A 26,564-nucleotide genomic window follows, 5' to 3' on the forward strand; every position below is an offset into this window, starting at 1 on the left:
AACAGAAGAGGAGATAGTTTCAGGATTCATCAAGGGAGACAATTAGGGTGCTCCATTCATAAATATGAGCTTGGGAACTGCATCTTCAAGTAAGTCTGAGGAAATGCTGGTCTGCAGGAGAATAATAATGATTAAGATGCTGTGACTAGTACTCAAAATATGATTCAATCATTAGTGGACATGCCTGAAGGTAAATGGGAGGAACAGGTAAAAATACAAGGGTGTTATGTTGATCTGTTCTAAAAACACCTGGTCTGATCAGATGATGCGCTTGTGAAACTCCAGTTAAGAATCATGAGTCATTCCATAGCAAATTGTACCCAGTATCCTTGCCCTAGAAAGTAGTAGTTAATAAAGCAATTAAGAATATGTAGGAGAATCAGATAATTTATAACTCAGGTAGGGAAGGTTCTATTCCAATCCCCACTGTAACAAAAGATGGCAGTGTCATTTACTAACTGATGCTCATGATGAAATGATGCAGTTTACTGTACAATGTGACCAACTGGAAGATGAAGGCATAGCAGGCAGAACACAGGCTTTCTGTGGAGTGGAAGGTGTTACCAGTTTAAAAGAATGGCCTTTGGTCTGTCAGTATCATCAGTGGCCTTTATGACAGCACTTAACGAAGTTCAAAGAGAAGAATTATTGACACACTTAGTCCGCAGCTCGTGGTCGTGCGGTAGCGTTCTCGCTTCCCGGCAGGGTCAGTGATTTTCTCTGCCTCGTGATGACTGGATGTTCTGTGATGTCCTTAGGTTAGTTAGGTTTAAGTAGTTCTAAGTTCTAGGGGACTGATGACCATAGATGTTAAGTCCCATAGTGCTCAGAGCCATTCAAACCATTGACACACCTAACATTATGTAGGCAGTATACAAATTAGTACTGCCTTTAGAGAGCACATTTAGACATTCTGTGCCATGTAATTGAAGGGTTTAGTGGAGCAAGAGTCACATTAAGGATGGATAAATAAGAATTTGCCAAATTGCAAAACAATTTCCCTGGGCATGTCATTTCTTTGTGTGGAATCATATCTGATCTGATGAAAATGAAACCAGTGAGAAATTTTCCTGCACAAATATGCTGTAGACAACTGAAAAATCTCTCATTTCATTTCATGCAATTTCTATCACAGTATTCATCCTTGATTTTTTTTATCTTCACAAGTCCATCTCCATCTGAAAATGGAATAAGGAATATCAAGAAGCATTTGAGTTAATTAAAAACCAGCTGCATGAGGCACCAGTACTTCATCATCCTGATTTCAGAAGAAATTTCTACATCGGTACTGATTCCATTTATTCCTACTGGTTGCTTAGTACATTTAATCCACCACAGGAAATGAATATGAGTATAGCAATCTCTCTAAATAGGCACATTGAAAGTATTTAGAAACATTCTAGAGAACTACTCAAGCTCTTTGCCTTCTATCCAATCGTAAAGTTACTGAATCACAGTAATAGAGATGAACAGTGAAAGAATGGAAGTGTGCAAACATGTCTAACTTCCCCTACACTGCAAGTCAATGGGAGTAAACTGCTAAATCAAACCTACTGCAGCTCACTATCTTGGTAATGACCCGATCAGATCCCCCAACATAATTACAAGTAAATCACGGAGGAACAACTTATGGAAACAGCTGTCTCATGCTTTTGATGGTATTTGTGGGTCTTTGGATTGTGGTAGTCCACACTCACATGCTCCGAGTCCTGTATCCACTAACAGAAGTTCATATTCAAACAACAACAGTTAACAGACACTTTGTATACTTGGTCCCCTGTATTGCAGTGATCAGTATCAGAAGAAGAATGGAACATGTGTTTAAGTAAAGATATGACATAGGAGAATCAAGAACCTTCCACAGCTGGGAACTGCTTCTAACTTTAGCCATAAATTAATGGATTGAGTTAATGATTTATGACCACCCAACAACCATGTACACAAACAAGATCTACACTAATCAATGTTCATGTACCCAAAATTCTTACACATTAAGTAAGAAATGTGCATGGAGTGGACATGCATGGACACATGCATCTGATGGAGAAAAATCTGTAGCCAATGGCTAGTGTAATAAAAAACAGAAGAGCCCCAATGAAGATGCACTATATTAATAACAAGGCTTTTTGACATAATAAGTCACTTTACAATCAGACAGTATTGCGAAACTAAACATCACTTATTAAACTAATGTTATTCCAGTAACTGACCTTCAAGTTAACTCTTACACTGTGGTACGGGAGATTCAGTTGTATATCCTGGAACCCAGTACCAGTCGCAAGTTGCCTAATTAAAGCCTTCCAGGAACTAGAAAAAATATTTTGCTTAATTATTGATGGACTTTAACACAACAAGACATTTTTGATGTTAGATTATACGTCTTAGCGAGTAGATATTGGCCAGTAGTACAGTGGGAAACTGTGTGCTTGTCAAGGCAGTGTAACTTTATTTGTTGAGTATTTCAGGATGAGTGCACTTACAGTCTTCTGACGACTTCACGCATTTAAGGAAGAAAACGTCAAGCAAATGTTTGCAATTATGCTTTAAGTGAAACATTGAGCTCATTAACTTATTTGCATACCAGTCAGAAGATTAACTCTTGTGTATAAAATGGCATCATAGTCTGAACAATTGGCAATTTGTTGATACCTTTACAAAATCTGGATGGTAAGGTACTAAATTTTCACATATGAACAACAGGAACATGCAAATATCACTCTAATTTGTGTACATATGATTATCACAACAGGGATATTATGAATACAAAGACATTATTGCAGTAACTTGTGAACCACAAAAAAGTTTGTTGTAACAGTAAGTGTGCCATATATACATTCTTGCTGACAGCACATGCACTCAGAATATATTTATGAACAAACTATTGTAATATTACCTGTTGTGTTTCAGTCACATTCTTCACCACTGTAATACTGAATTTACAAGGGAAACATGGAAGTTGATAACTGAAAACTCCAAACTGAGGTGATATTACTACAAAAGATATCTAAACTGAGAATCATATGGACTTCACCAAATAATGATGTTTTTGTATTATTGCATATTTATATTGATTAGGTGAGACTAAAGCAAAGCTTCTTAAATGCAAGATTTTTGTGACTATTGAGCCTACACTCAACACATGCCATCCACCTGCTCACTAATAATTCCAGAGTGTTTCACAATTCCTATTACAGAGAGGTTCTTGAGCAAACTTTATCCACCAGGTTTCATTAATGAACCCATGTCTGGAAACATACAAAGTCCCTTCTATAACTCTTATACACCTGTAATAGGAATTCTGACATGCCTTGGGTACAGCAAGAGGAATCTGTGGCAGTTTTACAACAGATTGCATGTTTTACATTAAATGCATGTAACACCAATGAAAATATCCCAGAAGCATATGGCATTTAAGACTAAATAAATAAATGACCAAAATAACGACTCTACCATTTCTATTACCCATTTAATTCTGAAGTTATGTGATCCTGCCTAACCACACCAGGTCTCACTGGATGTGTCTTAAAACATCTGGAAGGGAATTCCACATCTGAAGTGCTGGGTTAACACTGGAAACTTGCACAATATTTATTTTAAGCTGGCTCCTTCCACACCAGACAATTGTGAAATCCACAACCACTTAACATCACTTTCTGACCAATATGAAGTGCTGTGAGTAGCTACAGTGTCGACACATGATGGAGATTCCACAACTTTTAGTTGACGACACTCGTGAGCTACCCTTAATACATTTGTGCTCTGGCTTTTATAATGCTGATGCACATTTTTGGGAAGGTGAAGCATGCAAATGGCTGGAAAAAGTGTGATGCTCAGCAAGTAGGGCTTCTGATGTGAGACAGTTTGGTGCCTTCCCCAAGTGATAGGCTGCAGGTAAAGGTACTTCAGGAATCTGACAATGCTAGCTGGATGTTGTGTCATCTTCCCGTTAGCAGCCTTGGAGAACATTCACCCATGATGACAATTATCTGTCTCCCAGTAGTGGACACCAAAATACAAATGATAGGAGCAGAGCAGACATCCACGAGGTCTGGGATGAGAGACATCACTCTGAACATAGTAGCATCTGGGAAACTGTTTAGCAAGAAGATACTCTCTTGTGAGGAGATACAGCAGTACCTCATACTTTCAACACTGCTCCATCACGAAGTCCTGTCCTCATTTCTATTTCAGTCTTCTCCAAACATCTGGCACCTCCAAATTACTTTTGTGTCCATCAGGGATGTCCAGTCTTTTGCACAACTTCACGGAAATTTAATAATGCTCCACCACAGCATGGTCATCACTCTGTTCTGATACAAGTATTGCTAAAGATTTCTCCAGACACTTTGAGGAGATACTAGATTGTATCACAACTGCTTCCTCTTCATCTTGTTCTTGTTCTTGTTCTTGTTCTTGTTCTTCAATACATGAGCATGTCCTCCTTCCATCAGAGAGAAGATTAAATAAAGAAAATGAAAGACGCCCTCTGGCCTCGCAACCTAATACCATTGGGGTCGAAAAGATCAAGAGTTGGTCAAGTGAGACTGACAGGAAAGAAAACAGAATATGTCTGACACAAGTAAGTGGAAGTAATGTCAGACATTTCTAGAAAGGTGATAGTGAGACACACATGATTGTTCTGTTTATGGCAAGTGGTATTTGACCATATTTAAAACCAAAGATCATGTCAAATTTAATACTGTGAGATTTACATGTTTATGCTGAGCCAACAAGTTGGCAATACCATGTTTCCTAACATCACATGTACATTGTTTGGTCATGGTACAATTAACAATGGGTAAATATACAGAAGTGCAACATTAAATTATTCAAAAATGTAACAGCACTTTATGCACTGATGTATGCTGTTAGATATTCCTTCCAAGTTACTGGTACCTTGCTGATATTAAATTGTTTGAAATTTTATTTTTACAACACAGACACATTAATGAAATTTAACATCTAACAAGCATCTGTAGTCAGTACAGGCTACACCTCAGCTAACATTAAATAATAAGTGTTAAAAGGAATTATTAGCACCTATTACAATTTAAATAACTATGCAGCTTGTTTGAGCTGATCATAATACACAAAATAGTATGTCCTACATTACTAAATTGGAACATTGGATTGTCTAAAATGCTCAATTAATTGTATGAGGGATATACAGTAAGTAATGCAACAATTTTTCAGAAAGCAGGTTGGTTCTATTCAGGATTCCGTAACACCATATTATTTCCTATCATCTTTGATACAAAACCTGAGTTTCCAACATAATTTCTGTTCAATTTGATGGCCTTATGCCACCTTTCTGGGAGGCCTTGTATACCTGTGCCACACCAATCTACTGATTGACATTGGTGCCATCTTGTTGCTTCAACAACTACCCTATCATCCACACACTGCTTTCTGTAGAGAGCGTCCTTCAATGGCTAGTTCTTCCTTGTCCACACAACAGTCTGGATAACGCACCTTCTGGCTTTTGTTTCTTTGTCCCAATGAAGTATGTGTGCTCCTCTAAAGTGTGCAGACTTGGTGCAGTGTTGCCATGCCATGGAGAAGGAAAAGTTCGTTTCAATTTTTGTGGTGATCTACATGCTGAAGTCATTTGTCAACTTCCTGATGGTAGTGCAGAACACTACATTATGATGGAGGTAAGCACAAAGAATAACAACTTCAAAATTTCAGAAGACCACCACCATGACTTCATTGGTTGAGGATGCAGCTTTGAACTTTTTCTTCAGAGGAGGTGATGTGGCACTACTCTGTGGATTGCTGTTTTGTTTCTCAGTTCAAAGTGTTTCACCGTCTGACAAATTCAACAAAAATTATCACTATAACCCTCCTAATGCACAGTCTGTTTGGCACAGATGGTCGTTCGTTGGTGTTTACCATCTCTAGTTTGCCGGAACAGAGCAGGGCACATCTTTGATTACCCTAACTGGTGGACAACTGTGTCTGCACTAACAACAGAGATGTCCAGCTGAGAAACAAGATTGTTCCATCCATTGTGATTGCCAGATCACCATCAGAGTGTTTGCATGTTCCGACACAGCAGAGTCACAACTGCAAGTGCCTATGAATAACTGTGATGGTCTGCTTTTGCACTGAAAACTCAACAGGTCCCTGCTTGGAACATACCTCTGTTACAAACAATTTTTAAGGCACAATTAGTGCCGCCACTTAATGGAACTTTGTGGAATATTCCTACTTCAGCTCCTATAGTTTCATCATATCCAAAGACGTTTTGTGCACATTTTTTTGAACTGGAATAGAAACATGAATAGAAATATGTTCCATTACTTAGTGAATGCCCCTCCTACATTGGGTTACAAATGCAGACTGTCATTATACAGAAAAGCATCATACGGAAATATCAAAGTTGAGAGAAACTAGAATTTTAGGGAAACATACTGCTATTGTGGTAATGGTATGAAAATGCGCAGATAACAATTTAATCAACACAAAATATGTTAATTGCCTGTATACACAGGTTACCTAACACATGGTAAATATAACATTCCACAAATTCCTCTGAGTTTCTAAATTATGCTAAAGTAAGTTTTCTATGAATAAATAAAATTTAAAAACTAATAACAATCATATTTACAATGTCATTAACAAACTCCCATACCTTCTTGACCAGCAGTTATGGTAGCTACATTTAACAAGTTTGATTATATGCACGTCCGCAGCCTCCAAATATGATAATCATTTTGTAAAAGAAAACATCGTCCACTGTAGACTGCACTGGAAAATATGCACCATGTTCCATGAAATGTGATATACAGATAATGAACAGCCCACACACACAGGCACACATGAACAACAGTATGTTCTGTATCAAATACAAAGGAAGGAGCAGTACAGTATGTGAAAATATCCATACCTAGTATAATTTAAGAATGAAGATCCTGTCCTTTCACCTCAGAACCATACTGGATCATGTGTAAACTACAACTAATCGAATCTACCAGTAACATCAACACACAGAATGAGGGATTAATCAGCTCTTCCAATTTCCACCACAGACACATTAAAAAACAATATACAAGTCTTCCGATACTGTATGCCAAGGCACATTACATAGTTTTCTGCTGTGCCAATTAGTGTCAGTTGAATCTTACATTCTAAAATAGACCAAAATGGTATAAACACTGTTACTGGAATGTTAGCAACAACTGTATGCAGTGAGACGACTGATCATATCCAGTCACTCACGATTGCCATCTCATACTTTAGTATTATAAAATATGCATCATATTAGTATAGTAAAGTGCTCTGTCAATCTTGAAAGATTGCAGCTTAGTAGAAATGTATGTACATCATGAACTGCTTTTTCAAGTTTTAATGCATGTATCCTTGTAACAAACTACTAACATTCTGATTATTAGGACAATGGCACAATACATTTCAGCCAACACGTGTATCCATTAATTATCTGTGACGTACAGTTAGAAGAGAAACCTATAACTGAAACTTCTAATAATACTTAGTAATCATTTAGGATATATACTATTGTTTCATCTGCATAAGAGAATTTCAGGCATGAGTGACGAGCCACATTATTGTAAAAATATGCTCAATTTATGATGCACAATAAGTATCTTCCATATAAAACTTACTCAGTATGTTTAAGGAATCAAACTACAATGTGTATAACAACTTCATACTTCTGACTGCTTTGCAAATGCACAAGTATGTTCTGACATTTAGCATTTATGAGAGGTTTGAAATTATGTTTGAAGTTTTTGGAAATCACAAAGTGCTCTCATTATGAAACATTGGATATTTGCAGTATATATAAATAGCGCAACTCGAGCAACACTGCTGCAAGACGTGTATGCACAGTTTCCGACTGTAATACTCGTCCTACAGGGTAAAACTTTTGTTGCAACATATAAGTACTAAATTATGGCAGGGATTTAAATTCACTCTACATTTGTATTAAATACTGAAAATCAAAGAAAGAACTTATATAGGCTACATGCAACTGGTACTGTGTGTCATGAACCTGATAAGTCATCTAGTAGTACAGCCAGAACAGAGTTTGGGTAAAGAAACACCTTCTGTCCTTCCGAGTCCTTCAGCATCTCTGATTTATGCTAAGATCTGCCTGCAGTAGTGAATGGTGTATAGTGGAAATGTACCATGTTTACAGATGACACCATCATTGTAACAGAATATCTGTCAAACACAGTCTCCAATAACATTTCACAAAACTTTTGTAACAGGTTCATTAACTCCCTTCCTGTCAATATAAACATGTTAAATTTTATGCAATTTATATGAACTCACAGAAAGCCAGACAAAACACCCAGTGACACTGAATAACCAGCATATTATCAGTTGATACCATCAAGTTATTGGGCATTGACATCCACTGCAAATCATGCAAGTAATGTCACATTTATCACGCTGAGCAGAGTGTCAGCTCAGCAGCTTTTGTTCTCTCATTCTGGATGATGAAGGGGTCAGACAGGTAGCTTATTCTGCTTCTGTGCACTCTATAGTGTCACATAGAAATATGCCCTGGGGGAACTCTTCCTTAATCAAACTGCTGAGAATATTTGCTACTGCTTCTCAACACTTATTTTCTCTAATGTATAGTGTTCCTGGAGACTGGATCCTTTGTGACAGAACTCAGCAGCTCACAGGTGTGGCACTAAACAAAGAATTATGTACACTGTCTCTGCTGCAGCGAGATGCTATGTATGCTGCTGTAAAAATTCTCGACCTCCTTCCCACTGAGCTGAAAATCTTATGGAATAGTGATTCAAGAGAAAGTTATGTAATTTAGTTTTTAATAGATATTTACTATGTTGTAATATATGTTGTAATATATGTTTATAAACTACTTATCCAACATAAGATAAACTTTTATTAACCTTCTGTCAGTTATGAAGCTTGTTAGCTATATCAGGGGTCAATGTAGCTTCACAAGTGCATGTGTCAACCTCAAAGGACTCTCCATGTGATCCCTGGGTGGTACTACAAAAAAGAACACAACTGGCTAATCTCCCAACTACATGAGAAGTACATACATCAAGAAAGGAATGACTCATCAAGAGCTCTTTACCTGTGCCAAACATCTACAGAAGTGAGACCAAGTATTAAAACATGTCAACTAAACATTGAAGCATTAGTTGAACCAAAGGCCTAATTCTAGGAAAGATACTGTTTATGCATGTTAACGTGGTTGTCCAACAATGAAGTCATACAAATACGTGCAAGAAGAAAGTGACTAGAAAGTGATGTCATAGTTACAAAGTACCACTGTAACTAATGAAGGGAGCAGTACCCATACATCTTTGAATCTAATATCCCCGACAGCATTAATGTACAGTAGCACACATGGCAAAAAATGTCAATAGAGGTTGTGGGTGAGTGGTAGTGTGCACTGGAGAAAATGAAATCCACCAGCAAGTCATTCACTATGAGGAAGTGTCGACGGAATAAATAGAGGGCTGCTACTGCACAACATTAATGCAGCATTAAGCAAAGTAGAGACTAACATTGATAATGCAACTCAAATAATTGTAGATAACGCAACTTTCAGGACAATCAAAAAAGGCCACAGGATGTATGCCATGGTTGGGTTCAAACAGTTCATACATTTATTTCAGAGACATTAAACGGAACAGGGCAAAATAGACACATGCATTAGCCACATGTAATGTTAAGCACATATCTGGGTCATTTGTGTAACCAAAAATTATTCGAAAGGTGAAGAATTTTAAGCCACATTCTTAAACAAATTTTGGTTTTGTGAAAAGCAACAGGACTAAAAACCAAAAATTCCAACATATGCAGGAGAAAGAGAGCAAAAATAATGGCTAGAATTTCCACAAGCCCAAGTCATAATATGAGAAGTCGTGATTCAGCAAACTAAATAAAGTTTTGGAAATGGGTCACTCCAAAACTGAAGTTGTCGGAAATGGATCAGAAGTCACAATGAACACTACCAAGTGCAAACCTTTCACTGAAGTGAAAGAAGATTTATAGAGGGAGGAAACACAGCATCATAAATACATTTTAATGCCTTTTGTGGAGGTCCAAATATGCTGAATTATGGATGTAACAGCAATTTCGTTGGGTAGAATGGGAATTATTATGGAAAATCTACCTCATTGCATTTTCGGTATTTCCTGTTAATAATTTGCATATTGCCATTGCTGTGAACAATCAAAGTAAACCCATTAAGGATACTGGGTACTTTTAATTGGTGGAAAAACCTAAATTTTTTAATGACTTTATTACATTCTATAGTCTTTCCCGATTACATTGATATATGTACATTATAGGGTTTCAAATGAAAAATGACCTACATATAGCAAATTTTAGCGTTATGGACATGTATGCCACCACACCCCCTTTATTTCTGTTGCAAAAACCAGTATTATTTTGGGAAGAACAGTGAACTTTCTGTTTCCAGTGATTATTCGTATGATACATTGTATATGTTAGTAACAGTGCAGGTTTCTAGTGTCTGTAAATGATTATCTTTGTTAGTATTTACCACTGTTCTGCTGAAACAGTTTACGCACGTGTTACTGAATGTCTGTTGCCCAAGTGCTACATAAATGACAAAGCAAGCCACACTGTTGAAAGTAACTTGTGTATCATTTCTTTGGGGAGAAATTCCCACCATGCCTCCCAGTGATTAAAATTTTTTGTTAACAATGATGCTGTCTGTAGTGGATTTGTTGTTGGTGATGAGGGCATTTTTTTCTTCTTTGATAAAGGAAGTGGGGAAATGTAAGCAGCGTGATGGTGTAGGCTGTCTGGAGATAACTGAACAACAAGGTAGCAGGAAGGGTTTAGCATCAGAAGTAGCTGTTCTGTGTACATCCTCCAATAAATAACCTCAAAAATGACTTTGAACATTGTGCATAATACATATGGTGTGAATCTAAAGTTAGTGCCTGCATGTGTGCAATACAAAAAGGGAAAAGGCTACTCAAACATTTTGTGGTTTGATGGACCTTCCTCTTCCTCAAACTAGGTTCAACAAGTACATAAAAATACTTTTAGGTGCCTTGACAGTTGTGCCTAAGGCATCTACAAAATGTGCAGTTAAAGAAACTGTAAATATTAGTGGAACCAGGGACATCGCCATGTCCCATCAAGTGCAACAGCAATGTCAAGGACATTGTTTCTTGAATGGTGTTTTAAGTGGTACTTCTCTGGAGAATGGAAAAGTAGTTGATGATGAGTGCTTATCTAAGAACTGCCACACCTGTGATGGTAACATTGAAGTATGTATTGAACATCAGTGTTCTAAGAATTATGGTGTTTACAGTGGTGGTACGGAGTGTGATGGAGCTCTAAAAAATATTTCAGAGGTTGGTGCCCAATTATAATGTTACATATACGAAGTACCTAGGCGATGGGGACTCTAAAGCTTTCAACAAAATTTGTTACAAAGGTGTCACCATAGACACTGAAGTCATTAAACTGGAGTGTTGTGGAAATATGCAAAAGAGGATGGGTGCTAGATTGAGGAAGCTATGATGAGAAACGAAAGGAAAGTTGCTATCGGATGGAAAATCTCTGTCTGGCCAGAGCAGATTGACAGAAACTGAAATAGACCTTCATTCAGAGGTGCATGTCATCTAAAGGTCAGTCCATAACAACTCTGAAGATGTTACAGCAATGAGAAAAGCTGTATGGGCTACCTACTTTTACGAGTTGCCCACAGATGACCACCCTGTTCACAGACTTTGACCTGTCAGATTCTTGGTGTGGTTACAATAAAGAAAAAAAATTTTTTTTTCAGATATATCATTATAAGCATTCTCTTCCTGAGCCTGTTATGAATAAAATAAAACCAATTTTTAGAGATGTGAGTGACCTTGTTTTGCTTAGTAAATGTCTTCATGGGGGCACTCATAATAAAAATGAAAGTTTCAACCACTGCGTATGGGAAAGATTACGCAACAATGTTTTTCTAAGACTAAATACATTAAAAATGGTGTACTAGATGCAGTGATATGTTTCAATGATGGAATGATAGGAAGGTATGAAGCTCTGAGAAATTTAGGCATAAAATGTGGATCTAATATGGAACATCAATTGCTTGTGTGTGATGGACAATGGGTACATGAAGCTGAAAGATTCAGCTCTTGAAGTTACCTAAGAAGCAAGAAGTGCTAAAAGGAGGGCCAAGAGGGAGCTTGAAGATGAATAAATGCTGCAGGGTGAAGAATATGCTTCAGCAATGTTCTGAGGCACGATTTAATTGGACTCCTCTTCAATCACAATTTCCCACAACCTGTATTTTTCAGATTTCAAGTACAAATATTTCCTCGAGTTATATACCATTGCTCTAATATTTTTCTTTAACTTGTAATAGTTGATAGTTAGGTAGTAGGTATAAGGTATATTGCAGAATCAACTAAATTATAGAAAATGTAACATTTTTATTAGGATAAAAATTGTAAAGGTTAAAATGTAAGATACAATGTTTTCATACTTGTAATATACATAATAGGTGGAATTAAATAGGTCTAGCACGTCAGCCATAATATCATGCATATCTGGTAAAAATTTGGTCTCCTTCAAATGTGCAACATTGGATTAAAATGGCATGTCAATTTGAGGAAGCATTTTGGGGAAAACAGTTGCATCAGTTTCTATGTAATGTTTTTGAATAACCTTAAGCAGGTTCAAAAATATTGAAAATACTTCTAATTTATTTAGAAAGTGTGCTGCATAATCTGATATCAACAAAAAAATCTGTAAAACATATACAATATAAACAGTGCCTGAAAGAAATAGGTGTTGATTTTCACATAATATGGAGCTGGAAAAGTACCCTGTATAATTGAAGACCAGGCACTGTTAAAATTCAGAATTCAGGAAAGTATGTGTGAGCAGAGGGAATTCATTTTTGGATCACTTAATATCAGTTTATTTCTCAGAATTGACCGATTCTGAATAGCTTTGTAAATGCATTCCCCTACATTTCATTTCTGTCTGACTAGTGGAGGGAACACAAGAGAAGAGTGTTTCAGGATTCAACAAGGGAGACCATTAGGGAGCTGCAATCATAAATATGAGCTTATTCATTTTCGACAAAAGGGGGAACTGCAACTTTAAGTAAGTCTGAGGAAGATACCGAGTTCCAGGAGAATAATATTGATGAAGATGCTCTCACTAATCCTCACAGTATGATTCAAACATTAGTGGACATGCCTCTAGCTAAATGGAAGAAACAGGTAAAAATATTAAGGTCTATATATTTTAAAAACACCTGGTCTGATCAGATGTTGCACTTGTAAGACTGTAGTTAAGAATCGTGAGTCATTCCATAGCATACTGTATCCAGTACCCTTGCCCTAGAAAGCAGTAGTTAAAGTAATTAATGGTAAGTTGGAGAATCAGGTAATTGAACACTGAGATAGTGAATGTTCTAATCCGATCCACACTGTAGCACAAAGGGATGGCAGTGCGAATTTACTAACTGATGCTCATGGTGCAGTGATGTGGTTTACTGTGCAATGTGACCAACTGGAAGATGAAGGTATAGCTGGAAAAACACAGGCTTTCTGTTGAATGGAACATGTTACGAGTTTAAACGAATACCCTTCAGTCTGTCAGGATCATCAGTAGCCTTTATGACAGAACTCACAGAAGTTCTAAGAGAAGAATTGACACACTCAGCATTATGTGGGTCATATTCTAATTAGTGCTGTCTTTAGGGAGAACATTTACACACACTGTGCTATGTAATTTAAGCATTTAGTGTAGCATGAGTCACATTAAAGATGGATAAAAAAGAATTCACCAAGTCACAAAACAATTTCCTTGGGCACATTTCTTTGTGCAGGATCATATCTGATCTGACAAAAATAGAACCAGAGGGAAAATTTCCTGCGCCAAAATACTGTAGACAACTGAAAGTCACACAGTGTATGTAATTTCTATCACAGTTTTCAACCTCAAAGTTGTTCATCTTCACAAGTCGATCTCCATTTGGAAATGGAATAAGGAATATCAAGAAGCATTTAAGTTAATTAAAAAACCAGCTGTGTAAGGCACCGATACTTCATCATTCTAATTTAAGCAAAATTTCTACATTGGTTCTGATTTTGTTTATTTTTCCCTTGGTGCAGGAAACTGTGAGGGTAACTGAGTCATTTAACATTTCACTGTAGCATTCACAATTAGTGTACTCACAAACTCAATCACTCACTGGGAGACGTAGTACATAGTTACTGGAAGAGATGCACTTTCCATGGCAAAGTTTTGCTGTTACTGGGATGTCATATTGTCACATATAATAATACACTTTGATTCTTACTAAATTGGGGACTACTATCCAGCAGACTAAACCAATTGAGAGTTAGAATTTGAAGGTTGTGATTTTTAAATTCAGTGTATACCAGTACAACAAAAATAATATCTCAGCAAAACCAAGTGATAATTCTTGTTGAGAGAAATTTAGGAGGTGAGCATCTTAGAGAAAATTTTGTGTGTAATACCAGATGGGAGTAGGTGGTGGTTGAAATTCTTAAGAGGAATAATAAAAATATGGTGTTCCTGATGCAGACAATGGTTTTAATGGAAGCATTATTTTCTTGTTAGGAAAAAAAGAAAGAAAGAAAAAAGAAAGAAAGAAAAAAAGAAAAAAAAGAAAAAAATTGTGCTCAATGATGGTAGAAGAGCAGGAGCTTTCAAAATGTGGCTGAACATTTTATATCACAGCATTCACGATCCTCCCCCCCCCCCCCCCCCCCCCCCCCACACCAAACAACGATGTGTGGGAGCCTCATTAGCAAATGCAAAACACATGAAGTTTAGCTCTCACCTCCTTTTGTTTTGAAACCTGGAAGAAGTAGTAGCATTTATTTCCCATCTCTGTGTTTCATGGTCAATGTGAAGGTAAACCTGCACTGGTGCAACTTTTCTAATACTGGTCTCCCAGGAGCCGCTCAAAACACAAACTCTTAGAAGATTCACTCTTCTTGTACTTAAGTCGGCATTGTCCCTTTTGTATTCAATCCCGATGCAAATTCTGTGTTTTATGGTCAACGTGAAGGTCAAAGGGATACAGTAAACATGCAAAGGTGCATCGGAATTGTTATATCTTAGCCAGGAATGCCAACCGAGCCCGCTGCCAAAAGATTGGCAGCATCAAAGTCCGGACGCCGTCCGCATAAGCAGCGCCAGCGATACAGGAAATCGTCGCAAGTCTACGCGCGCCACCGCTGTTCTGGCTGCTTAAGCGCTGGAGTCGCGAGCGCTAGGACAGTTCTGTATTCGCCGCTCAGTTGTATACTCGCCACCGAATTGTGTACTTGCTAGTCAATTGTGTGTTCATCGCAGCAGAGTTGTTGTCTGTCGTCAGCCGACGCTGACCTAGCCGCTCCGACTCGAACTAGACAGATCTCTGTAGACACGGCGTTCACTACTGTGTTCTGTATCTTCGTTAATAATAAGTACAGACTTTATTTAATCAGAGTGTTTGGGTTTTCATCTTTCTGTTCACTGTTCCAGCGGACCGGTCGGCCCGCTATTAAAAGTGTGGCGGTGACTTCGTAAGCCGTTTCTACAGCGAATTGCTTGTCGCTACGAACACCGCCACAAAACTGGCGACGAGGACTTCCGAACTCGTGTGCAGGGCTGGTTCAACTTGTTCTTGTTGTACTAATTATGGAGATAAAATTTTGGGGGCTGGTTTAATTTGTGTTCACTATGTCTGCCGACTTACAACAGTTGATCTTGTTACAGAGTCAGCAAATACAAAGTCTGGTGGAAGCAATCGCCAAACAAGCGGCTAATCCTCCAACACAAAAGGAACAAGCACAGGCAGAACCACCTTTCCGTGCTTTTGATGCATCAAGATAAGAATGGCGAGAATATTTCGCGCAGTTGCAGGCGCACATGACAGTCTACAAAATCACAGGTACTGATCGGCAGCTTTATTTAATTTCCACTGCAGGCGTGGAAGTCTATCGACTACTTTGTAAGTTGTTCCCGGAATCCCAGCCAGAAGCTTTAGACTATGACGTTGTTAACAAGCTTGCTGAGTATTTCGAGTCGCGAGTTCATGTGGCAGCAGCCAGATTCAAGTTCTTCAGATTAAAGAAACTGCCACATCAATCTAATAAACAGTGGTTAACAGATTTACGGGGCCTCACCCGTCAGTGCCGATTTATTTGTGTGTGTGGAACTTCCTACAGTGATGTCATGTTACGAGACGCTATTACTCAAAACATTGCAGATTCTCGTATTCGTGCTGCTATCTTAAAGTTGCCTGACCCGTCATTAGAGACTGTGATGAACATCATTGAAGCCCAAGATACTTTTGACTATGCTGAGTGTGAGTTAGATCAGCCATGTATTTCTCAAATTGCCTGTGTTAAGCAAGTTCGGTCACGCCCGCGGCCCCACCGGCAGAGTCAGACTGTAAACACTAGCCGGCCGCGTCATGTTAAACACATTCGTCAGCCGCGTGTGCAAAATGATAGAGTTAAGTCTTGCCCTAAGTGTGTTCTTGCTCCTCCTCGTGAACGTTGCCCGTTAAGAAACGCGGTTTGTCACTTTTGTCACAGGAAAAGACACATCCAGACTGTTTGTTTGCGTAAACGCAAGAACAATTCTAGTGCTGCCCAGCCCATGGATATTCATGTTCTTCAAAGCCAGCCCGCCCAGGAGGTCGCGTTTAAAGACTCTTCCACGGTTCGTGTGGGTAATAAACTTGTTCGCAATAAGCCATCCACCCAGCCCTCTGCTATGCGACCCAGGCGTAATTCAACGCTGTAAAAAGTAATGTACAGACTGCAAGTGAAGCGGGTGTTGTTGTTCCACCCGCCCAACCCACGAGTTGTAAGCAGCGAACACGCGCTAAACGCGCTGATTTTGTGTCTTCCGCCTCCACTGCACCGATCCAGAGACAGTGTAAAACTATTTGTGAAGCTACGCATACAGGATAAGACCTTCAATTTTCAATTAGACACTGGTGCGTCTGTGACTCTCATAAATAGTGCTACGTATGCGGCTATCGGCCGCCCTAAACTTTCAGCGGCAAAACATTCTTTGGCTACTTATAGTGGCGAACACATTCCTGTGTTAGGTGTATGTAGCGTGCCAGCCACATTCCGTGGCAATACAAAAACAGTTTCATTCACAGTGCTCCGCGCTACAGACAGTGTAAACATTTTCGGATTAGACTCTTTTGACTTGTTTGGCCTATCTATCCAAGACAATGTGTTGCAAATTAATTCTGTTGTTGTTCCTCAAGACAGCATAAACGATTTGTGTAAACGATACAGTGACATATTTAAAGACGAACTAGGTTGTGCGGCGAACTTTGCCGCTCATATTACGTTAAAAGATAATGCTCAGCCTCGATTTTTTCGTGCTCGTCCAGTGCCTCACGCCCTACGGGCACCTGTAGAAGATGAACTTCGTCGTTGGCAAAACAACGGTGTTATTCAACCCGTTTCAGCGAGCCAGTGGGCTTCTCCCTTAGTTATTATAAAGAAACCGTTTGGCAAGTTACGTTTGTGTGCTGGTTTTAAGTCGACAGTTAATCCTCAGACTGTCATTGATTCTTTGCCTAGACCGGACGAGCTGATGAATAAGTTAGGGGAAGCTCTTTTCTTTTCCAAAATTGATCTCCGTGAAACATATTTGCAACTGCCCCTCGACGAGCAATCACAACAGTATTTTGTCATAAACACGTCGTTGGGGTTGTTCCGTTTTCTGCGTTTGCCTTTTGTTTGTGCGTCAGCTCCAGCTGTTTTTCAGCGTTTTTTGTCACAACTTCTGGCTAATGTGCCATCGTGTTGCAACTATTTAGACGATATTGTTGTGTCTGGTCGGACGCCTGCTGAACATTCCCGTAATTTGGAGTGTTTGTTTAAAGTGTTGTCTCAGGCAGGCATACGTTGCAACATCGATAAATGTTCATTTTTCCTTACGGAGATGGAGTATCTGGGACATGTTATTAATGCTCAAGGCATTCATCCCTCCCAGTCACATTTAGCAGCTATTCGTGATTTGCCCGCCCCTCGCAATCTGCATGAATTGCAAGCAGTTCTTGGCAAATTGACATATTATATTAGGTTTATACCTAATGCATCACAGATTGCTGCACCGTTGCATCGTCTCCGCCGTAAGAATGTTCCTTTTGTGTGGTCAGCTGATTGCCAATCAGCCTTTCAGCAGCTTAAAGAGGCTTTATTGAATGATCGTTGTCTGGTCCATTACGACCCTAACAAGCCTCTGGTGTTAGCTTGTGATGCCTCTTCTTTCGGCCTCGGTGGTGTGTTGTATCACCGAGTCGGTAACACCGAACGTCCTATTGCGTTCGCATCTAAATTGCTAAACAAAGCTCAGTGTAATTATAGCCAATTAGACAAGGAAGCGTTGGCTATTGTGTTCGGTGTCACAAAATTCCATCACTACCTCTATGGTAGACCATTCTGTTTAGTAACAGATCACAAGCCCCTGACATCACTGTTTCATCCGTTTAAACCAGTTCCTCAGCGGACAGCTCAGAGACTACAACGTTGGGCTCTTTTGTTGTCACAATACCAGTATGAGATACTGTATCGCCCTACAGCTCAGCATGCATTCGCTGACGCGCTTTCTAGATTGCCGATTGCTGCGGATGATGTCTTCGAATCCTCTGACGACTCTTGCCATCAGATTGACGCCGATGAGCATCAATCCCTCCGGGATTTTCCGATTGATTATCGTCAGGTGGCACGTGAGACAGCTACGGATCCTCATCTGAGTTTACTATTACGTTTTGTTCAACGTGGTTGGCCGTCCAAGGCAAAGGACATATCGGATCCTGTGGTTCGTCGCTATTATCCGCAACGACATCTGTTGTCTGTTTCGCACGGAGTTTTGCTGTTACGCACCGAGAATGACCAGCTTCGTGTAGTGGTTCCCCAAGTGCTCCAATCCAAGGTCCTCGACTTGTTGCATCAAGGTCATTGGGGAGTGGTCCGCACCAAGCAGCTTGCCCGCCGTCATTGTACATGGATCGGCATTGATAAGCAGATTACGCAGATGTCTACAGATTGTTCGACTTGTGCCGAACACCAAGCTGCTCCGCCTCAACGCTATTTTGAGTGGGCACGCCCTGCCGGTCCCTGGCAGCGAGTACATATTGATTTCGCTGGTCCATATTGGAATTCTCGTTGGCTCATCGTGATAGATGCACTTAGTAATTTTCCGTTTGTTGTGCCCATGCAGTCTACAACGTCTGCACAAACTATACAGGCGTTGACTTCAATTTTTTGTATTGAGGGTCTTCCAGAAGTTTTAGTGTCTGACAATGGTCCACAATTTACCTCTGCTGAATTTGAAAGTTTTTGTTCTGCCAATGGCGTTCGCCATGTTCTTACTCCGCCGTTCCACCCTCAATCGAATGGTGCAGCGGAACGTTTTGTACGCACATTCAAGGATCATATGGACCACATTCGTGCTACGCACTCTCGTCAGCAGGCCCTCATCACATTCCTGTCGTCGTACCGGACCACTTCCCCTGCGGGTCCGGGGATTAGAATAGGCCCGCGGTATTCCTGCCTGTCGTAAGAGGCGACTAAAAGGAGTCCATACCCCTCACGGGGGTAGTTAGCGCCTGCGTCCGGAGACGGACGGTTCCACGACCTATAATCGTGGTCTTTTTGGTTTTTCACTTCTCGTTTCTTCCTTCCTTTTGTTGGTTCCTTTCCTTGCTCTTCTCGACCTCACTGTCTTCCTTACTCTTTCCCTTGACTTCTCCTTGCCTTCTCATTGCCTTTTTCTCCTTGCCTTCTCATTCCCTTTTTTCCTTGCCTTCTCCTTGCCTTTTTCTCCTTGCCTTCTCATTACCTTCTCCTTGCCTTCTCTGGTCTCCGCCTCGGCGTTTGAGGCAGTCTGTCCTCGTTCTCCCTCTTTCTCTTCTTTTTCCTCTTCTTCCTTCCTCCCTGTGCGTGCCTGAAGGCCGACCCACGCGTTCGCACGCGTAGCCGGTGACGGGGTAACGCGTAATTCCCCGCCCTGGGTAGACATGTAAGGCACGCGCGTACCCCCTGGTAAAGGCCAGGCCCGGGGAGGGGTGATTGCCTGAGCTGATACCTTCTGACCATGCCGATTGGTCCCTCCGTCTGTTTCTCGGGAGGTGTGACCTGAGGTGTAAACATTCACCTAAGGCGGGAGTGCCCTCTGCGAGGGTCCCCACAAGGAAGGAGCGCGCCATCGGAGACGGTGGCAATCATGGGGGATTCCTCCGCAATGGATTCTACTCCATCTCTTTCGACTTCGACTCAAAAACGGAAACGTGACCAGCCAACAGTGACAAAAGTACTACCGCCTGCCCCACAGTTCCTCGTAGTTTCTCGATCTGAGGACGGAAAGGATTTTTCCTCTGTCAACCCTTTCGTTATTCAGAAGGGCGTAGATGCCATAGCCGGATCTGTCAAATCTTGTACCACGTTGCGAAACGGCACCTTATTACTAGAAACTGAGAGTGCCTTTCAGGCACAAAAACTGCTTCGGGCCACCCTCCTGTACACGTTCCCTGTCCGGGTGGAGGCCCACCGAACTTTGAACTCGTCTCGTGGTGTAGTCTATACTAGCTCCCTCGACGGATTGACTGATGAGGAGCTTCAATCATTCCTCGCTGAGCGGGGCGTGACGGCTGTCCATAGGGTCATAAAAAAGGTCAACAATGACCTTGTACCGACCCGGACAATTTTCTTGACCTTCGATAGTGTTAAGCTGCCATCGCGCATCAAGGCGGGCTACGAGGTTATTTCTGTTCGCCCCTATGTCCCGACACCTACGCGCTGCTACCAGTGTCAGCGTTTCAATCACACTAGACAGTCTTGTTCCAATGCGGCTAAATGTGTCACTTGTGGCAGGGATGCCCATGAGGGTGACTGTCCACCTCCGTCTCCTCATTGTGTGAACTGTCAGGGTGACCATGCCGCATCCTCCCGCGACTGTCCTGTCTATAAGGAAGAACGCTGTATCCAAGAAATTCGGGTCAAAGAGAAAGTGTCCACCTCGGCTGCTCGCAAGCTATTGGCTAGTAGGAAGCCCACGCTGCTCCCAGCGGGGAAATACAGTACTGTCCTCGCCTATCCTCGGACTACCCGGGAGGTAGCAACCCAGACATGCGATCTGACCTTCAGCACCACGGTCGTCCGTTCGGCCAGTGCTAAGATCGCGCGGTCGACGTCTCCTCTTCCTCCCATCACCCCACAGACACGAGCACCTTCCTCAGCTTCTGCTAAGACGAAGACATCGAAGTCAGATGCACGGGCCTTCAAGAAGGAACCATCCCGTGCAGACTTCCTCCGTACCTCGACCTCCCAGCCTTCGACCGGTACTTCCACTACACGTCCTTCCAAAAAGGCGCATAGGAAGCACAGTTCTCCTTCTCCGCCACGGCGCATTCCTTCTCCTGCGCCACCCAGCGGTTGCCGCCCCAGGCCGTCATCTGTTTCGCCTGGCCGCACCGCTGGTAGCCGTACATCTGGCCGTTCACTGGCGGAGGAAGCTCCCCCTCCCGGCCATCCTCCCGAGATGGCCGATGACCCTATAGACCACATGGACGATGACTGTCCGCCTACTGATAGCGGCGGCAGTGCTCGCTCGAAGCCAGGCCCTAAGCGGCCTTCGAGGGGACCCCTTTTTTTACCTTCCCTTTCTTACGATGGCACTTATTCACTGGAGTATTCGCAGCATTCGCTCCAATCGAGAGGACTTGAAGTTGCTGCTCCGCTTGCACCGTCCGCTCGTCGTAGCCCTCCAGGAAACGAAGCTACGCCCAAGCGATCAAATTGCCTTGGCACACTACACCTCTGTGCGTTTTGACCTACCCCCTGTGGTAGGAATCCCGGCTCATGGAGGGGTCATGTTGCTGGTCCGGGATGATATTTACTATGATCCCATCACGTTGCACACCGGCCTGCAGGCAGTTGCCATCCGCATTACTCTCCCCACTTTTACATTTTCCATTTGTACCGTTTACACTCCATCGTCATCTGCCGTTACCAGGGCAGACATGATGCAACTTATTGCTCAGCTACCTGCACCATTTTTGTTAACTGGAGACTTCAATGCCCACCATCCCCTTTGGGGCTCTCCAGCATCCTGCCCGAGGGGCTCCTTGTTAGCAGACCTTTTCAACCAGCTCGATCTTGTCTGCCTCAATACTGGCGCCCCTACTTTTCTTTCGGACACATCTCACACCTATTCCCATTTAGACCTCTCTATATGTACTCCCCAACTTGCACGACGGTTTGAGTGGTATGCACTTTCTGATACATATTCGAGCGACCACTTCCCGTGTGTTATCCATCTCCTGCAGCATACCCCCTCTCCGTGCTTCTCTAATTGGACCATCTCCAAGGCAGACTGGGGGCTCTTCTCTTCCAGGGCGACCTTTCAGGATCAAACCTTTACAAGCTGCGATCGTCAGGTCGCACACCTCACGGAAGTCATTCTCGCTGCTGCTGAACATTCCATCCCTCACCCTCCTTCTTCTCCACGTCGCGTACCGGTCCCCTGGTGGACCGCGGCATGTAGAGACGCTTTACGTGCTCGTCGACGTGCTTTACACACATTTAAACGCCACCCTACAGTGGCGAATTGTATCAATTATAAACGATTACGTGCTCAGTGTCGTCGTATTATCAAAGAAAGCAAGAAAGCCAGCTGGGCTGCTTTCACAAGCACCTTCAACAGTCTTACTCCTTCTGTTGTCTGGGGTAGCCTGCGCCGGCTATCTGGCACTAAGGTCCACTCACCAGTTTCTGGCTTGAAGGTCGCGAATGACGTCCTTGTAGCCCCTGAGGCTGTCTCCAATGCCTTCGGCCGCTTTTTCGCAGAGGTTTCGAGCTCCGCTCGTTACCACCCTGCCTTCCTCCCCCGCAAACGGGCAAAGGAGGCTAGGCCACCTAACTTCCGCTCCTCGAATTGTGAAAATTATAATGCCCCATTCACCATGCGGGAACTCTAAACCGCACTTGGTCGATCACGGTCCTCCGCTCCAGGGCCTGATTCTATTCATATTCAGATGATGAAGAACCTTTCTCCTGCGGGTAAAGGTTTTCTTCTTCGTACATACAATCACATCTGGATTGAGGGACATGTTCCCGCATGCTGGCGCGAGTCTATTGTTGTCCCGATTCCTAAGCCGGGGAAGGACAAGCACTTGCCTTCCAGTTATCGACCCATCTCGCTTACCAGCTGTGTCTGTAAAGTGATGGAGCGAATGGTTAACTCTCGATTGGTTTGGCTGCTAGAGCCTCGACGCCTACTTACCAATGTACAATGTGGATTTCGTAGGCGCCGCTCTGCTGTTGACCATCTGGTTACCTTGTCGACCTTCATTATGAATAACTTCTTGCGGAAGCGCCCGACCGCGGCTGTGTTCTTTGATTTGGAGAAGGCTTACGACACCTGTTGGAAGGCGGGCATTCTCCGCACCATGCATACATGGGGCCTTCGCGGTCGCCACCCTCTTTTTATTCGTTCCTTTTTAATGGATCGACAGTTCAGGGTACGTGTGGGTTCTGTCCTGACCGACACCTTTCGCCAGGAGAATCGGGTGCCACAGGGCTCAGTTTTGAGCATCGCTCTCTTCGCCATCGCGATCAATCCAATAATGGATTGCCTCCCAGCTGATGTATCTGGCTCCCTTTTCGTGGACGATTTTACAATCTATTGCAGCGCGCAGTGTACACGTGTCCTGGAGCGCTGTCTTCAGCGTTCTCTTGACTGTCTTTACTCCTGGAGTGTCGCCAGTGGCTTCCGTTTTTCTGCCGAGAAGACGGTCTGTATCAACTTCTGGCGCTACAAAGAGTTTCTCCCACCGTCCTTACGGCTCGGTCCCGTTGCTCTCCCAATCGTGGAGACAACCAAATTTTTAGACCTTACATTTGACAGGAAACTTAGCTGGTCTCCACATGTGTCATATTTGGCCGCCCGTTGTACCCGTTCTTTAAATGTCCTCCGTGTTCTCAGTGGTCTGTCGTGGGGAGCGGATCGAACCGTCCTACTTCGTCTATATCGGTCGATCGTCCGCTCCAAGCTGGATTATGGGAGCTTCGTATACTCCTCTGCACGGCCATCCATCTTACGCCGCCTCAACTCCATACAACATCGGGGTTTACGACTTGCGATCGGAGCATTTTATACCAGTCCCTTAGAGAGTCTTCATGCTGACGCTGGCGAATTGCCACTCACCTACCGGCGCGATATACTGCTTTGTCGGTATGCCTGTCGGCTACTGTCAATGCCCGACCATCCGTCTTATCGTTCCTTTTTTGACGACTCTCTTGACCGTCAATACGGGTTGTATGTCTCTGCCCTGCTACCCCCTGGAGTTCGCTTTCGTCGCCTCCTTCAACACCTTAATTTTTCACTCCCTGCAACCTTTCGAGTGGGCGAGAGCCGCACGCCACCTTGGCTCCAGGCTCAGGTCCGCGTTCACCTTGACCTCAGCTCGCTCCCAAAAGAGGTCACTCCCGGTTCGGTCTACCACTCCCGTTTTTTGGAACTTCGTTCGAAGTTCTTCGACATGACTTTCATTTATACAGATGGCTCTAAGACCAATGACGGGGTCGGGTGTTCGTTTATTGTCGAGGCACAAAGTTTCAAATACCGGCTCCATGGCCATTGTTCTGTCTTCACAGCTGAGCTCTTTGCCCTCTACCAGGCTGTTCTTTACATCTGCCGCCACCGACATTCTGCTTATGTCATCTGCTCAGATTCCCTGAGCGCCATCCAGAGCCTCAGTGATCCGTACCCGGTTCACCCTTTCGTACGCCGGATCCAACGCTCTCTTCAGCAGCTGGTGGACGTCGGTTCTCCAGTTAGCTTTATGTGGGTTCCTGGCCATGTCGGTATCCCTGGGTACGAAGCTGCAGATGCCGCGGCCAAGGCTGCGGTCCTCCAGCCTCGGACAGCTTTTTGTTGCGTCCCTTCGTCCGATTTTAGCAGGGTGATTTGTCGGCGCATCTTATCTCTGTGGCATGCCGATTGGGCTGCACTTACTGACAACAAGCTTCGGGCCTTAAAACCTCTTCCCGTGGCTTGGACGTCCTCCTCACGCCCTTCTCGGCGGGAGGAGGTCGTTTTAGCCCGGTTAAGAATTGGACACTGCCGGTTCAGCCATCGCCATCTGCTGACGGCTGCGCCGGCGCCGTTCTGCCCATGTGGGCACTTGCTGACGGTTAGACACATTTTAATGTCCTGTCCAGATCTTAACATACTGCGCCTCGATCTTAACCTGCCAAATATTTTCAATGCCATTTTAGCAGATGACCCACGAGCAGCTGCTCGTGTTCTTCGTTTTATCAATTTGACAAACCTCGCTAAGGACATTTGATGATGCTGTTTTTTAATCCTATGCCTGTCAGTCTGTCTTTTATCGTGTTTTCCCTTTTAGTTGTTGTGGTCAACTTGTGCCTCGCGGTGTATTCTTAGAGTAGTCAGGGCGCTAATGACCATTGAAGTTGTGCGCCCTAAAACCACAAAAAAAAAAAAAAAAAAAGTACCGGACCACGCCACGCGACGCGACGGCCCTTCGCCTGCGGAGCTTCTCCACGGCCGTCGTCATGGCACCCTACTACGGTTGTTGCACCCCCCGGATCGACCCGCCGCTTCTGAGCATCGCACGCGTTTTCAGCGCAACGACGCCGTTTTTTTCAGAGTTTATCACGGTCGCCGTCGTTGGGAACGTGGTACCGTGATAAGTGTCCAGGGTCGCGGTTTTTATACTGTTCAAGGTGCTACTGGGGTGCACAGGAGGCATCAGAACCAGTTGCGCCGCGCTGGCCGCCCGGATTCTGCCGCTCGTTCTTTGTCCACAGATTTGGTCCGCGGCGGGTTCCAGCCGCGCCTTCCGACTTCGCTGCCGCCCCCAGGGCAGCAGCAGCAGCAGCCGTCGCCGCTACCACGCCGACAGCCCGTCCCGTTGATGCCTCCCGCGCAGCTTCATCCGGGAGCGCCCCAGGTGGTCGCTCCGGCGCCTGCAGTCCCTCTTCAGTCGCCACCGCCTTCGGAGCTGATGGACGTCGACCCCTCGGCCGGGCCGCCTTCCCATGTGGTGGCTGTGCAGCCTGTCCTGCAGCCGCTTTTCTTGGGCACCCCCAAGGAGTCTGACACCGCAGCGCCTTGTCCGGCGCCCACTCAGCAGCCGTCGACGCAGCGTCAGGAGTCGCTGCCTCTCTTCGTGGGTCCCGACGCCCCGTCGCGTCCAGTCCAAGTAGCTGCGCCCGTGGTCACAGGCGTGCACCCTGACCTCGGTTTACAGTAGGTGTTTCCCGAGGCCCCGCGCGGCCAATGCTGGGGTGCGGACCGGGGACTGCCACCGACAACAGTCTCCGCCCCGGTCTCTTCTGCTACGCCTGCGGCCAGACCCTTCCCCCGCCGTCGACGCTAGCCACGTCATTATTCAACGACGGTGCGGCGATTTGGGGGGGAGGAGTGTTATATCCTAGCCAGTAATGCCAACCGAGCCCGCTGCCAAAAGGTTGGCAGCATCAAAGTCCGGACGCCGTCCGCATAAGCAGCGCCAGCGATATAGGAAATCGCCGCAAATATGA

Source organism: Schistocerca americana, chromosome 10, assembly GCF_021461395.2.
Source record: "Schistocerca americana isolate TAMUIC-IGC-003095 chromosome 10, iqSchAmer2.1, whole genome shotgun sequence".
In the NCBI taxonomy this organism is placed as follows: Eukaryota; Metazoa; Arthropoda; class Insecta; order Orthoptera; family Acrididae; genus Schistocerca; species Schistocerca americana.